The 14,276-nt window shown below is 40.0% G+C and overlaps 1 long non-coding RNA gene across 1 annotated transcript in view; it reads right to left on the reverse strand.

Annotated features, from left to right (window-relative positions):
- Window positions 1–368, reverse strand: part of LOC116786331 — a 59,188-nt gene extending 58,820 nt beyond the window's left edge. The window contains exon 1 of the long non-coding RNA XR_004356882.1: window positions 286–368. This is a non-coding gene — a long non-coding RNA (uncharacterized LOC116786331). The remainder of the gene's footprint in view (window positions 1–285) is intronic.
- Window positions 369–14,276: the final 13,908 nt, after the last annotated feature.

Below are 14,276 nucleotides of genomic sequence, written 5' to 3' on the forward strand. Positions count from 1 at the left end.
CTGTCATACCTACAGTTGCTGTAACGGGTAACAGACCTTTACATTTGGGTTGTCTGCCTGACCTGCCAGTTAACTGGTGGTTAACAGTTAATGCATTTCCCAACAGTGTTCTGTAAAAAGGAACATGTTCATAGGTTCATAATGCATATTTCATTGCAATTGCTGTCTCCATCAGCTAAAACTCTCTCTTTCCCTATTTGCAACAGGGTTATAAAGCTTCATTGATTTTCATGCTTTGGAAAAGAGTAGCTAATAAATTGTACAAATTGCAAGCCTTTTATTCACGTATGTGACTGCTTTAGAGCTCAAAGTATCATCCTTGATAACGATCAGAAATGCTGGTCTGGCTCTTACATGTCTGATAAGTGTGCACAAAACAGCTGAGTGAATTAACAAACCAGGGGCAAAAGGCAAAGATCATGCATGGGATTAAGGTAGACCATGATCCTCAATGAAACATGGTATTTGATCATGTCATTTTGAAAAGGCAACATGACTTTGAAGCTCTAACAGTATTTTCCATAGAGCTGAAAAGTAGGGATGACAGATGTCCCACTTGCTCACTTTCTACTGTCAGGCAAATACAGTTTTCTTGTCACCACCTACAAATCCCAGGATACAGCTGGCTTCCCTCCCTCCCTCCCATTTATCCCTCCCTGTCTAACTCCACATTTCCTCACCACACCTGCTCTGCCAGAGCTTCCTCAGCTTCCCTCACAGTCACTGCTGCCCAGTCCCTGACGAGCAGCAAGAGTTTTCTGAGCTCATCTGCAAAGTCCCTTCCTTCTTTTAATGGCTTATTATTGTCACGCTACTAACTGCAAGCAACTGAACATACATCAGTTTTTTAAAATATAAAATAAAAGAAGGAATAAAAAATTAATTTCTTGGGTAAATCCAGAAATTAATGTTGCAGGAAAAAAACTTGCGTTTGGTCAGAGGTTCACTGACATACACTGCTGATTTTTATTGTTATCTATGGGAATCTTCATAAGGATCTAACTTCCCTTGCAAAACTTGAAACAGGGCAAAGAGATAACAACAGCTAAATGATGCTTATAAAAAAATAGAAGAAAATTATCCCAACACTGACAGAGATCATTCTGCGAACAGTCAGCATATTTTGGTATTGGACCTCAGTTTTGCTTCCTACTGCTCTGGCTGGGAGGACTTTTCATACAGATAAACTGTATCTGGCCTGAAAGCATTCTCCAGGCTCCAGCAATGATGTTCTTTCTTTCCCCCGTCAGGCTCCTCAAGAGCTTAAGGCACATCTTTCCAAGACTTCCCCACAGTCCATAGATGCTCTTGCCTCAACTCTACCTTCCTGCTTCCTTACACCTAATTTGTCTAAGAGAAATGCTCAACCTCAACCACTTTACTCACAAATGAAATAAAATACAAAGGCTATGCTACACAGCACAAGTAAGATCTAGGTATCACCAAGTGACTTATTTTCAGGACTTGAAGGAGCACAGTACAGTGAACATTGTACCTAAACTAATACTAAACAAGTTTTTATATCCCCATGGCACCAAGCTGATGTAGCTGTGCTGCTTCCAGCACTTCAGCTAGCATCTCTGTATGGCCTTATCTTGTGGCATGTGGATAACCTAATTCATGTCATCATCCCCTTGGTAGCTCTGCAACATGTGAGACATACCTATCATTGCTGCTCCGTGCATCTGAAACACAAGCGCAGGACTCCATCTTGGTTGCCTAACCTCTCCTGAGAGTCTTTCGTATCTTCCGCAGCAACACAAGGTGCACTTCTCTTCAAACATCATCTCCAGTTATTGAGTCCCCTTTGCTGCAAAGAACTTTATTTTTAAGGAGCAGAAGGTAAATATCTATGTCTCCTCCTGCCCTTCCCCTGGGGTTTTATCATTCTCCTGTCTTCTCTGTTAGTTACAGCAGATAAGACTGATTCAGCCAGTCAGCAAACTTTGTTTTCATGAAGCTATATAGTCCTGTTTCTCTCCTATCCTGGATGTCCTCTTTTAGACTCAGGAGAAAAATATGTTCTAGTGTCTGAACCTGTTGACTAAATATTTCAGTAATTAGATTAAGTATAGTCTGCCTTCCTGCAGATGTCTGATCATGCTGGGGCTAGATTAACCCTTTTCACCTACAATATCAAGTCACATAGACAAATGGTATATAAAGAAGCTATTCAAAATAACCCACATCCTCTTCTATCCTGACGGTCACCCTTGGGTTTTACTAAGGATGAACTGTAATCATATGAAAGATCTTTGACCAAGATAGTACACTTCCCATGACTTTCCTTTCATCAGCAAAAAAAGTACTGCATTAGTAAGATAAGTCAAAATCATGTATCCTTGTTGTCATCAAATAATATAATGCAATTATATTTCTCAGACTGTTTGACTTTAAAAGAAGTCTGTGTTTACAGAGTGCAAAACATCCAACTTTCACAGACATAAATATCAACAGTTCACCCAGAAGCAATTCCCACCAGGAAATTCTTCAACATGTCCCAAGAGGGTAATGTATCGAAGTAAAATGTGAAAAAATGAGGCTCCAGGATAAAAATCAGCTTAGGTGAGATCCTCCCAAAATACAAAAGCAGGTAAGAATTAAAGCTGAGCAGATAGTTTTTAAGGTGATAAGAAAACATGTCAAATGTATGGTGCAAGTGACTTCCTGAAATGTGTCAGAAGCAACTTTCTGGCAGGAACCAAAGAGTTTCAATTCCACTGTGTATGCAAATCCACCTGAGACTTCGGGTTGGAGGGATGGAGCAGGTAGCACTTCCAGAGGAAGAGCTCTAAATCACCAGAGTCCTCTTCCCTCCCAACCCAACCTCCTGCGAACTCAGTAATGCCATCTGTGGGTTTGCACAGCCAAAGCAATGAAAGCCAACATGAGTTTGCTCCTCTAGGCATTACCACAGAGCAACAATGACCATGTACTTTTAATAATGGTAACCTCAAAAAGTATACTCTGTAATCAATAAGAAAATACAAATCTAAAACTGGAATCTTCAAAGGCCACTAGAGTCAAAGGTTATGTGGAGGGCAATCAGCATGGAGCTGCCTTAAAGCTCGTGTGTGAACCCACAGTGTGCTCTCTAGGACCAAAGGATGTTTCCTTCATTGAAGACATATCACAAAGTTGCCTATAATAAGTCTCATCCAAGCCCCCACTACAAGACAGGTAAATATGTACAGGGTAAGGAAATCTCAGTTATGAAAAGTCTTTAATAAAATGCTTCAAAATCATGTTATGGCAAAGCAATCTCCTTTTGTCCACTAATACTTAATCTATGTGCAAGTCCATTTCATAAATGAACACAAGAGAATACAGGGGACTTTCCAGGTAGATATAATTTGTTCTGAATTTATTAGGGCAACACAGCAACTCATAGTTCACCACCTGAACTTCAGAGCACAAACATGGTTCCACTTCGTATACTGGGGAAGCCTATAAACAGTTGCCCATACAACAAAAAAACCTTAAATGATATCTCCAAACACTGAGAGCCTGTTCTGTATTTCTGGATACCACTCACAACTGGACCATGACTGTCTGTACAGCTGGCCAAACCAAAACTCTGGACTCAGATGTATTCGCGCCATAAAGAAGTTTCTATCTCAGACAGGAACAAAGCTTTGGACTGTACTCCAAGTTTATCCTTAATGAATGACTGGTCTTTCTAACCCTGTGGGACATTTTTTATTTAGGGATATTTTCTTCAGTCTAGAAATCACCAACAATAACTGAATATTCTGCCTCCCCTGCAGATAAGTACTAAATCATTAAATTCCCACAATTTTTCCTTGTCCTCACCATTTCTGAAGGGACAGTGACTCAGAATAAGCATATGTGTCCAACTGCACTGTAGCTCCTGTAACTTCATTGCCATATGGCTGTTTGCCTTACTCTGTGCAGAACTTGCCTCTGTCTGTGGTGGCAGCTCAAAGTACAATAAAAAGTAACATGCTTTGTCTCCCAGATTATCTACCCACAGTCTGCGGGTTATTACAGCAGTCTACCCAACCAAGACGATTCATCTGAGAAGAAAACTCTCTTCCTAAGTAAGAGGATGTGACTGTGTGGGGATAGTGAACGAGGTTATCTCGGGACAGGCAGCAGACCAAAAAAACAAATTGCGTCAGCATGGAAAAGGATTGGGCAGGAGTGGAGGGTGTGTCAGGGCACTCTCCCAGGCAGCGAAAAGCTCACAATAAACAGGGAGAAAGTTGCTGGCCAAGGGGTTTGAATAAAGGCCTCAGAAATGCAAAGAAATGGGCCACACTAATGAGGTACAAGCATTTCCCTGCAAGCAGAAAGCGGGGGAGGAGGGTGGAGAGAAAGGAAAGGAAAGCGGATGTACAAAACTGTGGAAAAGTGGCAAAGAGAGCTTTAGAAAGAAAGTAATCTGAAACCTCAATCTGACAGAAATAACAGTATTGTTGGCCAGGAATTTGGTGATAGGGTTTCTCATGATAAAATTTAATTAATGCAAAATCTACTATGGGTGTAACCAAAATGCCAAGGAGTCTTTTACACGGACAAGGTACAGCAGAAACAGAGGCTGTCCTTGTCCCAAGAAGCTTACAAATTGAGTTGGGTGAGACACAGCACGTGTCTGCAAACAGACGGGCAACAGGAGGAGACAGAGGGGCACCATCAGGCTCAACATCAAAGCTGAACTCTGGTCCTCTAATTTAGGAGCCACCACAGCATCAGAGGCAGTTTTAAAGCAAGGTGTGCTTGGAAATGAATAACATGATATTTCGGCAGAAGTTTATGAAGCAAAAGGGCTAACAGAAGTGAACATATGACAGAGATCCTTTCAAAATTTATCAAGGGAGAAAATTTAGCGCAATGAACTAATTGGAGAGAGCTGTGAGCAACCATTTCAATAATATATGAGTTGTAAAGGAGGGCAAAGGAATGATCTTGGATTGAAACAGTTTACATCTCAGGAAACAGAGGAGCTTGCCAACAAACTAGTAAGCAACATGTACTGCAGGGGACGTACTGTGCTTAAAGTTTCAATAAAATGTTGCTGCAATGTTTTTTTTCTACAGAACACGCCCTTTGACAAAAGCATTTAAAAAGCCATTGTTACCCTGAAAATACCTAGAATAAAAAAACTATTGTAAAAACTCTAGTGAAAGCTTGTTTTGAACTGACAGTCCTTAATGTTGTTAATAGTATGCAAAACTGACAATTAGAACTTAATTTTAGTCCTAGCTCTGCTATTAAGCTGCTACATAACTTTAAGCTAGTCACTTTACCATCTCAAAATTACATCTGTAAAAGGGGCACAAAACCAGTCGTCTGTGTGACAGACAGTAGTCTTTGAAATGCTCAGATGCAGGCATCTGTAAAGGGTGTTGAAAGGGGTCTGTTCTACAGGCACCAATGCACACATTCTTCCTCCTATTTTCATTTATCTCCCTTTCACTTTTGAAGAGACCTCTACAGGACGTATTTGTAATAAGCTGTCATATAAATTTCTATACAGGCAAAACAAGAGACTCTCATTGCCTTAAAATACACCAGGGTGAAACCCCTGCTACCTGAGGGAAATGCATCTTATAGACTGCAGTATTTTATGGGGGCTGTACCAACACTTTTTTACCTTCTGCTTCCAGACAGACGCCAGCATGGACAGCTCCAGCTTTTGGCAGGAATAATTCTAAAACCTTGCGGCAGTAAACTCACCCTACATAACCCTCACTCTTTATAACCATACACACAGAAATCCTGGTGAAGTCCACATGACTTTCTCTACCTCTGCAATCTATGCTTTGACTTTCAATTCTAATTTAAGGACATCAGTCATAATATCAATACTATGTAGTTCTGACCTACTGTATTTAAACCATTTACATAGTAATTTCTTTTTAGCCATTTAATTTCTCCCCCACTTTAGACATACAGTGGAAGTCTATATAAACACTGTAATTCTGTGTAATTCACACAACTTTGAAAACTGCAGATTTTTTCCCCTTTTATGAGCTATGTATAAAGTCAGCATGTACACTCACACACAATGCCTTCTTAATTGACTCAGATTGTATAAAGTGCTTTGAAATTTTTGGCTGGTTCCATAGAAGTGCAAACTGTTACCCTTCCATGCAGGTGTTAAGCCCTGAAATTTCAATTGGAAAAGGAATGGGAGCTAAAGACATCAACAGAAAAGTCTTGCACATACTTACACTCTGGCATCATGAAAAATGGTTGCAAATATACTCACCGCTGTAATATTTCTTGTACATATTCATGTGTAAAGCAGTATGAGATTTCAATACGCTGCTTTTAAAGTCAGCCTTTCCTCCCACAGTGAATAACATTGCAGGGACTGCCATCCAGTGGGGAACCAATGGCTTAACAGGGGATTGGAACTGCAGAAATGTAAAATTAAAAGGTGTCAAGGCTGAAAAGGATTGAACACTAGCTAATGATGATGCTGGAACTACTGATAGAAATAATTTCCTCAATCAGCTTCAGATATTATTTACAGCGTTTAAGTAAACATGTTGCTGCACAAAGGCAATACTTTGTACTGACCATGCAAAGCAGGTAAAATTAGGCTTGTTCAGTCACCATCTGTAAACAAGCTTGTAAACAAGCTGTGGTTAAACACAGACTCTAAACACATCCAAAATACTATAATTATTATTCCCCTCTGAACAGGGGTCTCTCTCCATTGATTTCAGTGAAATATAGACTGGGTTTATCCAGATGTTAGATGAGACAAAAAAATATTTAAGGTCACTATGTGCTTCTACTACCTTTTAAAACACTAGAGGAAAAAGCTTCCTGATATATCTAAAATTGTTCCTGCTTAGGATATGAAACTAAACTATGGTTTAAATCTAGTTTGTTAAGAGTTGAGTTAAGTAGCAGTGGGTTTAAGCACTACGTGCCTTGTGTACCTTTAAAAAAGGTCTGATGGAATGTTCCATTTCCCTGGTTTTATGAGCTTTCATATTTATTGCCTTGTCTACTGCATATATGAATCTTGGTATTTGTGACAGATTTTTCTTAGTTTGTTCCATTGTGTACAGACCATATGTTGTCCATGCTCATAAAACACTCAGTAATTGTATGTGCAGAAATTTTTTTTCAAGTTACTTACTAAGAAACTTAAGAACTTTCAGGTTTATCCCTTCAGAGGTGTTTTTAGATCCAGTCCCAGGAAACAATTGCCTCTTTTTCTTAGAGTTATGATGAAACTTTGGCAGGATTCTCAGATGTATTTGGCAGTTAACTTCTATTGATTTAAACAAAAATTATGAACCTGAATTCCATAAGGACCTTGGCTTGACTGCTGCTGAAGTAGATTTTGGATACAGGCGTGACTTCATTGGCTCCCTAGTGCAATGCTTGAGAATGCAGTAGGATCTTTATTGTTTTTAGGATGAGTCATGCAGGCAGCAGCACAACAGATGGTGTGGAGTGTAGAACAATACAGACAAAGATACGAGACAGCTAAGAGACAACTGGAACAGTCAAGAAACAACCAGAGGATGAGAGAGGCTGAAAGGTGAAGAAGAAGCCAGGAGGTTAAGCTTTGCCACAGATAGCAGGAGCTAATGAAGTGTGCAGTCAGTGCACGGTGAAGTAGCTCAAACAGTGGCCACAGGGAAAATTAAAGGACCTGCAGTCAGAATAGAAGGAACAGAGGTCGGTAGGAATGCCAAGAGGAGCAAGGCTGATGGATAGCCAAGTGGCTGGTGGGGCTAAGTGATGGATTTCAGTGTGATAAAAAAGCAAGTACCAGTAAGGAGAAATAAGGAAGTGGAAGAGCTGAGGAGACTGACAAGTAATACCCTTTGAAGGCAGAAATACCACAGCAGTTACAAAGAGAGCAGTCAAAACCAGCAGTGGTGTCCTGAAACCTAGAAGTCCGAAATGACAGCAGAGAAACAAGGGATGGCAGCTGCTGAAAGACAATAGTGTAAATACCTCGAAAAGAGCTCATCCAGCGTCAGGCCAGCAAAAGGAGATGAAACATAGTATTCAGAGCTGGTTTAACAACCAACTATAGCAGAGACAGGCAGACACACTGGAACAAAACACAGAAGAAATTAAATTTTACAGATGAGTGAAGCACAGTTCTTGAAAGGAGGAATCTGGAGAAGTCCATGTAATTGAGAAGTGTATCGGTGTTTTACTGCTGCTTCAGCTCAAAGAAGGCAAAAATGGAGAGAAAGCTCCATCAGCAAAATACTTCCTAGAAATATCACAGGCTCTCTCCACCCACTCATTGTCCTGTTCTAATATGACAGCTCTACTGACAGCTGCCTAATTGTAACCCTTAGGTGAAAGACTAACATGGATGTTAGAAAAGAAAAAGGCTTCAAACACCCCTCCACGTGCTTCTGTTTTTCTTATCCCAGCAACTAATTCATTTTCTGTTCTGGGACTAGGCACTTAATGGAGCTACTTTCTGCTGTCATGTCTAGTCCATATATCTGCTTGATTTTTCAAACTGAACCAAGGCCAGCAGGATTCTGTCCTATAACTGCACTGCAGAGACATTTTTAAAGGACAGATTTAGTTATTTACAAAGACCTTTCCACAGCTGTTTTTAAAGACACAGAGCATTGGTGTTTGGAACATCAGAAGTTTTGTTCTCAGCCATGGAATAATAAAGATACGCAGCTGCTGGAAGATACCTCAAGAAGCCAATCACTCGTCCTAAAAGGAGGCCAAAGGTACCTGAAATTTTTAACAGGCATTTGCCCAGCCTGTTCTTTACACTGCATACAGCAGAATTTCCATCACTGGCATAGACTATCTAGTCCAGTAGTCAACTATTTTACCCTTATAGACATTTTTCTAGTATTATCCCAACTCTTCCTTGCTACTATTTAGGCTCTATCTACTACTTTTGCAGGAACAAAATTGCTTCTTTCCTTTACACCATTTTATGCCTCATATACTTGGTAGTTAAAAGTTTTGTAACTATCTCCATGTGATGTTGCACTGCTGCACAAAAGGCAAACATTCCTCTTCAGCTTGTGGTGCAGCAGAACTCAAGGGCTTATTCTGAGGCATCCCATGTTTTCTCAGTTATTTTCCTTGAGTTGCATTGATATTTTGCACTTGTTCCTAGAAAGGAAAAAACAGTCTACTTTTTTAAGAGCACTCTCTGATTTGTTAAGATCATTATGAATCCTAACTCTGCCTTCCCAGCAGTCTCTGAATTTTTTGATTTCTGCTAATTTGCTCAGCACTCCCTGCTCAATACAGGTCACGTGTGTTGAACAAAACTAGCCACAGTACAGATCTCAAAATATCTTTCCACTTTGACAAAAGGACACCAACTAATCAGTAAATACCCTCTGAAAATGCTTTTCAAAGTACTTTGGCATTCAGCTTATAGCTGTTTTGGCTAAGCCAAGTCTCCAAAACATGAAAGACAGTATTAAAAGCTACAGCCCAAACATCTGCTTTTCTTCTATCCATGGGGCCCATAACTCTCACGTATAGCTTTTTCTTCATATGACTTATTCTTTAAAAGTCCAAGTTGGTTACTCATCTTTTTGCCATTTTCTTCCAGGTGCTTAAAATGCTTCCCCCACACACCAAAACTTTTTCTTCCAACTGCGGTTAAGCTTATTTTTTATTATTCCCCATCCCTCACACTCTGCATTTAAAGACAGCTGACATTCTGGAAGGCTGAATATAGTAAACATATTACCTAACATCCAGGATCTGTCAGAAATACCTAAAAGTTCTGAAATTGTTTCAGGCTGTCTACTAAGTAATGTAGAAAAAGTTTAACTTTCACAGTTTACTTTAAAATAACAAAACTAGTCTGAATTCTTTCAAAATATTTCTTTCCCTGCTTCCAGCTAAAAGCGTAAAACTTCCACCACCAAAAAAGGGATACTAGTCCTCACATCAACACAGATCTCTGTATTGAAAACTGATACCAAAGAAAAGAAGGAAATTACAGATGTCAGTCTTTCACAAGCATAAGGCAGCGGACGATACCATATTGATCTGATTTACTCACAGCTAAACACTGTTTCTTCCAGGTTGCAGGTAGAACACTCTAAGAGCTTTGACATTTATAGAACCCATATGGGATAGTTACATGATGAAGTGTGACTCCATCTTATATCTGAAGAACATTAGTAACTAAAATGCTATCACTAAACAGGAGCTCGGCAAGTTGCCTGATAGATTCAAGATACTAGATGTCAGAACACAGAGCCTCACATCTGTATCAACAGTTAAAACACAGTGCAAGTCAGACATGCTTGACTCCCATTATAGTGCCACAGCTGTTGCTCTAAAATGAGCTCATGGTCTTAGTCCAGTTCATAGCTGACAGGTATCCACGTCAAACAAAAAAGGACACCAGAACAATTAATTCTTAGGAAAAAACCAAATCACTCAGAAAACCTTATATTCCTATTAGCCTCTTCCCATGAAACACCACCCTTTGTGAAGAGTTTGATGCATTAGTTGTATTTTTCGCTGTCACTAAAATCCAGATTTTTCCAGAGTTCTCCAATCATTAGTATAGCTGAAAGACCTCAATATGACTGCAGAGCATTACAAAATGTTCTCCTTACGAGGTTTTACAAATGTTCCAGTTTTTCTTCTAATGGTTTCAGTCTTCTTTAACCACGTTCTGGAAGAAAAATATTCTAAGCAAACTGCAATGTTAAGAAGTGGAAATTAGAAATTCTGAAAACAGGCCAGAGTTATTGCTGCAACCCTGTTTGTGAGGAAAACCATAGTGTTGTAGGAAAAATACAGTAATCGCATTCAGAAATGTGCAATAACAATTACATTGTCACAGATGTTGCTGTACTGTAGGCAAAGAGTTTCCATTGCATGCAGGATTTCCACGTGCACCAGGAAAATAAATGAGAATTACTATCTTCCCCGTAGTGACATTGGCTCCCAGTATTGGAAGCAGAAGAAATTATGAATTGTCTCAGTTTATAAGACTAACTCTTAAGAAGTCTAAAATATAGTGCTTCCTAATTAATATATTAAGAACATATATTTAGTCATATATTTCTTCAAAATGGTGGAACTGTCTTTCTTCCTCCACAGATTGTCTCAGTGACACAGATCTTCCAAAGATGTATCAGTTCTTGGAGAAGTAAGGATGGGGGTCAGTGGAAGTGTTACCTTGGACTTCAGGAGGGCAGACTTTGGCCTGTTTATGGGCATGATTAACAGTCCTTTGGGAGGCAAAGGAGTCCAGGAAGGCCTGACATTCTTCAAGAAGCAAATCTTAAAGGGTGCAGAAACAGGTAATCCCGATGCACCAAAAGACAAGATGAGCGAGAGTAAAGATTGAAGAGAGAGCTTCGGCCGGAACTCAGGACAAAAAGAAGAGTTTATGATCTCTGGAAGAAATGGCAGGCAACACAGGAGGAATACAAGGATGTCAAGAGGTTATGCAGGGAGAGTCAAAGCCCACACAGAATTTTATCTGGACACTGCTGTAAAAAACAATTAAAAGTGTTTCTATAAATACTTTAGGAACAAAAGAGGGGCTAAGGAGAATCTCCCTCCTTTAGCAGATCTGGGGGGAAACACAGTGACAAAAGATGAGGAAAAGACTGAGGTACTTCACGCCTTCTTTGCCACCATAAGAGGACCAGTTATTCTATGAGTACCCAGCCCTCTGAGCTGGAAAATAGGGATGAGGAGCAGAATGTTGGAGGGTAGGAAGGCTCTGCAGGGGGATCTGGACAGGCTGGATCCATGAGCCAAGCAAGACCAACTGCATAAGATCAAGTGCTTGATCTTGTCTTTGTGTCACAACAACCCCAGGCAGCACCACAGCCTGGGGGCAGTGGCTGCAAAGCTGCTTGGCAGGAAAGGACCTGAGGGTGCTGTTTGACATCAGCTGAACAAGAGCCAGCACTGTGTGTAGGTGGACAAGGTGGCCTATGAGAAGCAGCTGAGGAGCTGGGGTTGTTTAGCCTGGAGAACAAGGAGGCTCAGGGGTGACCTTACTGCTGTCTACAACTACCTGAAAAGATGTAGCCAGGTGGAGGTCGGTCTCTTCTCCCAAGTCAAAAGTGACAGGATGAGAGAAAACAGCATCAAGTTGCACAAGGGGAGGTTTTGATTGGGTATTAGGAAAAATGTCTTCACTGAAAGAGTGGTCAAGCACTGGAACAGGCTGCCCAGGGAAGCAGTGGGGTCACTGTCCACTGTCCCTGGAGGTATTTAAAAGACGTGTACTTAGAGACATGGTTTAGTGGTGGGCTTGGCAGTGTTAGGTTGACAGTTGGATTTGATGGTCTTATAGGTCTTTTCCAACCAAAATGATTCTTTGATTCTGTTACTATTCCACAGTTTGCAGGAGTCTGGAAAATGCATTAGTGGTGGCGTGGGGGGAAAAGAAACCAGGATATTTGTTCTTTTTTATCTAGAGGTATTTTTCAGCTTAACTCACTTAGGTATAAGATCACTTAGGGGTTCATATACGTATATACTAACTAAAAGCTACACAAGTTATTTATCTCCTCTTGACTATATTGCCAAGGCATCATCACTCAGATATTACACTGAAACCTACAGAGAAGCCATGGATTCAGTATTTTCTCCATCAAGAGAGCCAGAAAATCAAACCTCTCCACTTCAACCTGACTCTTTTTATTGCACTTGGAAGCAGGCCAAATTTCTGGTTTTAATAACGAAAAGATGTGTTCCTATAAGCTCTGCTTTACCTTTATCACAGTGTTTCAATTTTGTTTTTAATCTCCCACCCCACAATCTAGTTCAGTTGAACCCTGAAGATATGAACATAAAACACAGACGGACACTGTCACTAGTTACGGGAAGTTTTCTTTCCATCACTGAAATATTCCTATTACTCTTTCAAGTCTCTACGCTAAAGGCCACCTGCTGTTACCTATAAAGAACAGTAGACGGTTGCAGAAAGTACCAGGCTCTGTTTAACTGAAAATGGGATTCCTCTAAAGCACAGCAATACCTCTTCTTTGCAGGGTGACACTGCTCAGTAGAAATTTTTCCTTTGGTGACCAAGAAGCCTCCAACCTGCATCCAAAATGAACCAATCTCCAGTTGTGCATTCTGCAATCTTCCTACCCAGCGTGTGTCTTATTTCTGGGTGGTCTGTCTTCTGCTCTGCATTTGTTTTCCTGGTTCTCTCTGTGCCTCATACTTTGGCAGATAATCATACCAGACCTAGCTTGTAGCCTGAGACCAAAGAAACATAAGTGATGTTCATTCAGCTTTCTTTGCTGCAGACAGTGTCACTGTCTTAGTTCTGGGAGAGTAAAACTATCTTCTACCTTGCAATTATGTCTGCTTTATCTGCTGTTTCAAGCTACATCACCTGGCATGCAATTATAATGAAACACACTCCACAGACCACAGGCACTGAACTATGCCTTTAAAACCACTGTTTAAGAGCACGTTCAATTTAGAACCAGCTGCAAATCTGGGAGGCTGAAGCTGAACTGCAGTGGAACACACACTGAGCCAGGGAATCTTGATTATATTCAGATGCATTAAAAAGTTGATCAGTTATTTACTTACATAATATCAATACTCCCCCTTGAAGGTAAGCATGTGTCTCATCAAAACCAGAGTGACCAAAAGACAACTGCTTCTAAAAGACTGGAAACGTTGCAGTTATGAGCCTCATGAAACAGCTTAAACTACCTTAAATCTTAATGATAAACATGTAAGATGAATAGATGGTAAAAAATTGTCACACTGTACTTAAGAATGAAAGAGTAGAAGTGACATCCCAAGGGCAGATGAATAAAATCTAGCTCAGAAATTTGATAAAGTATGTGAACAGTAATGCTTACTCCACAATTACAGGAATAAATTACTTTTCTCACTGAAAATTATTATACTGATTAAAATAGTGTTTCAAACACATATGGCTTGCAAAAAAAAAAAAAAAAGACATTTATGGAGATTCAGAGGGATCTTTCCTTCCTCCAAAATGCAATACATTACTTGAATGAAACATACCAGCAACGTTCATCTTTTAAAATTAGGACAAATTAAGTTGGAACCTTGCCCCTCACACAAAAAAGCAGCAGCTTAAAAAGTAAGTTTTCTTGGCTACTGATAACAGTATGTTGTTTGCATACAGTACAAGTTCAAGGAAAATGATTGTCCCTGATATTAAAAAAGAAAATAAAAAATATCATTATCCAACAGTGAAAATTAGAACTGAAATTATTATATGGTCATGGTATGGCATCTCAAGTCTGGATGTAGAACAGTCCATGCACACAAGAAAAAGCTTCACAGATGGCATAGAA

This window comes from Chiroxiphia lanceolata, chromosome 4, assembly GCF_009829145.1.
Source record: "Chiroxiphia lanceolata isolate bChiLan1 chromosome 4, bChiLan1.pri, whole genome shotgun sequence".
Lineage (NCBI taxonomy): Eukaryota > Metazoa > Chordata > Aves > Passeriformes > Pipridae > Chiroxiphia > Chiroxiphia lanceolata.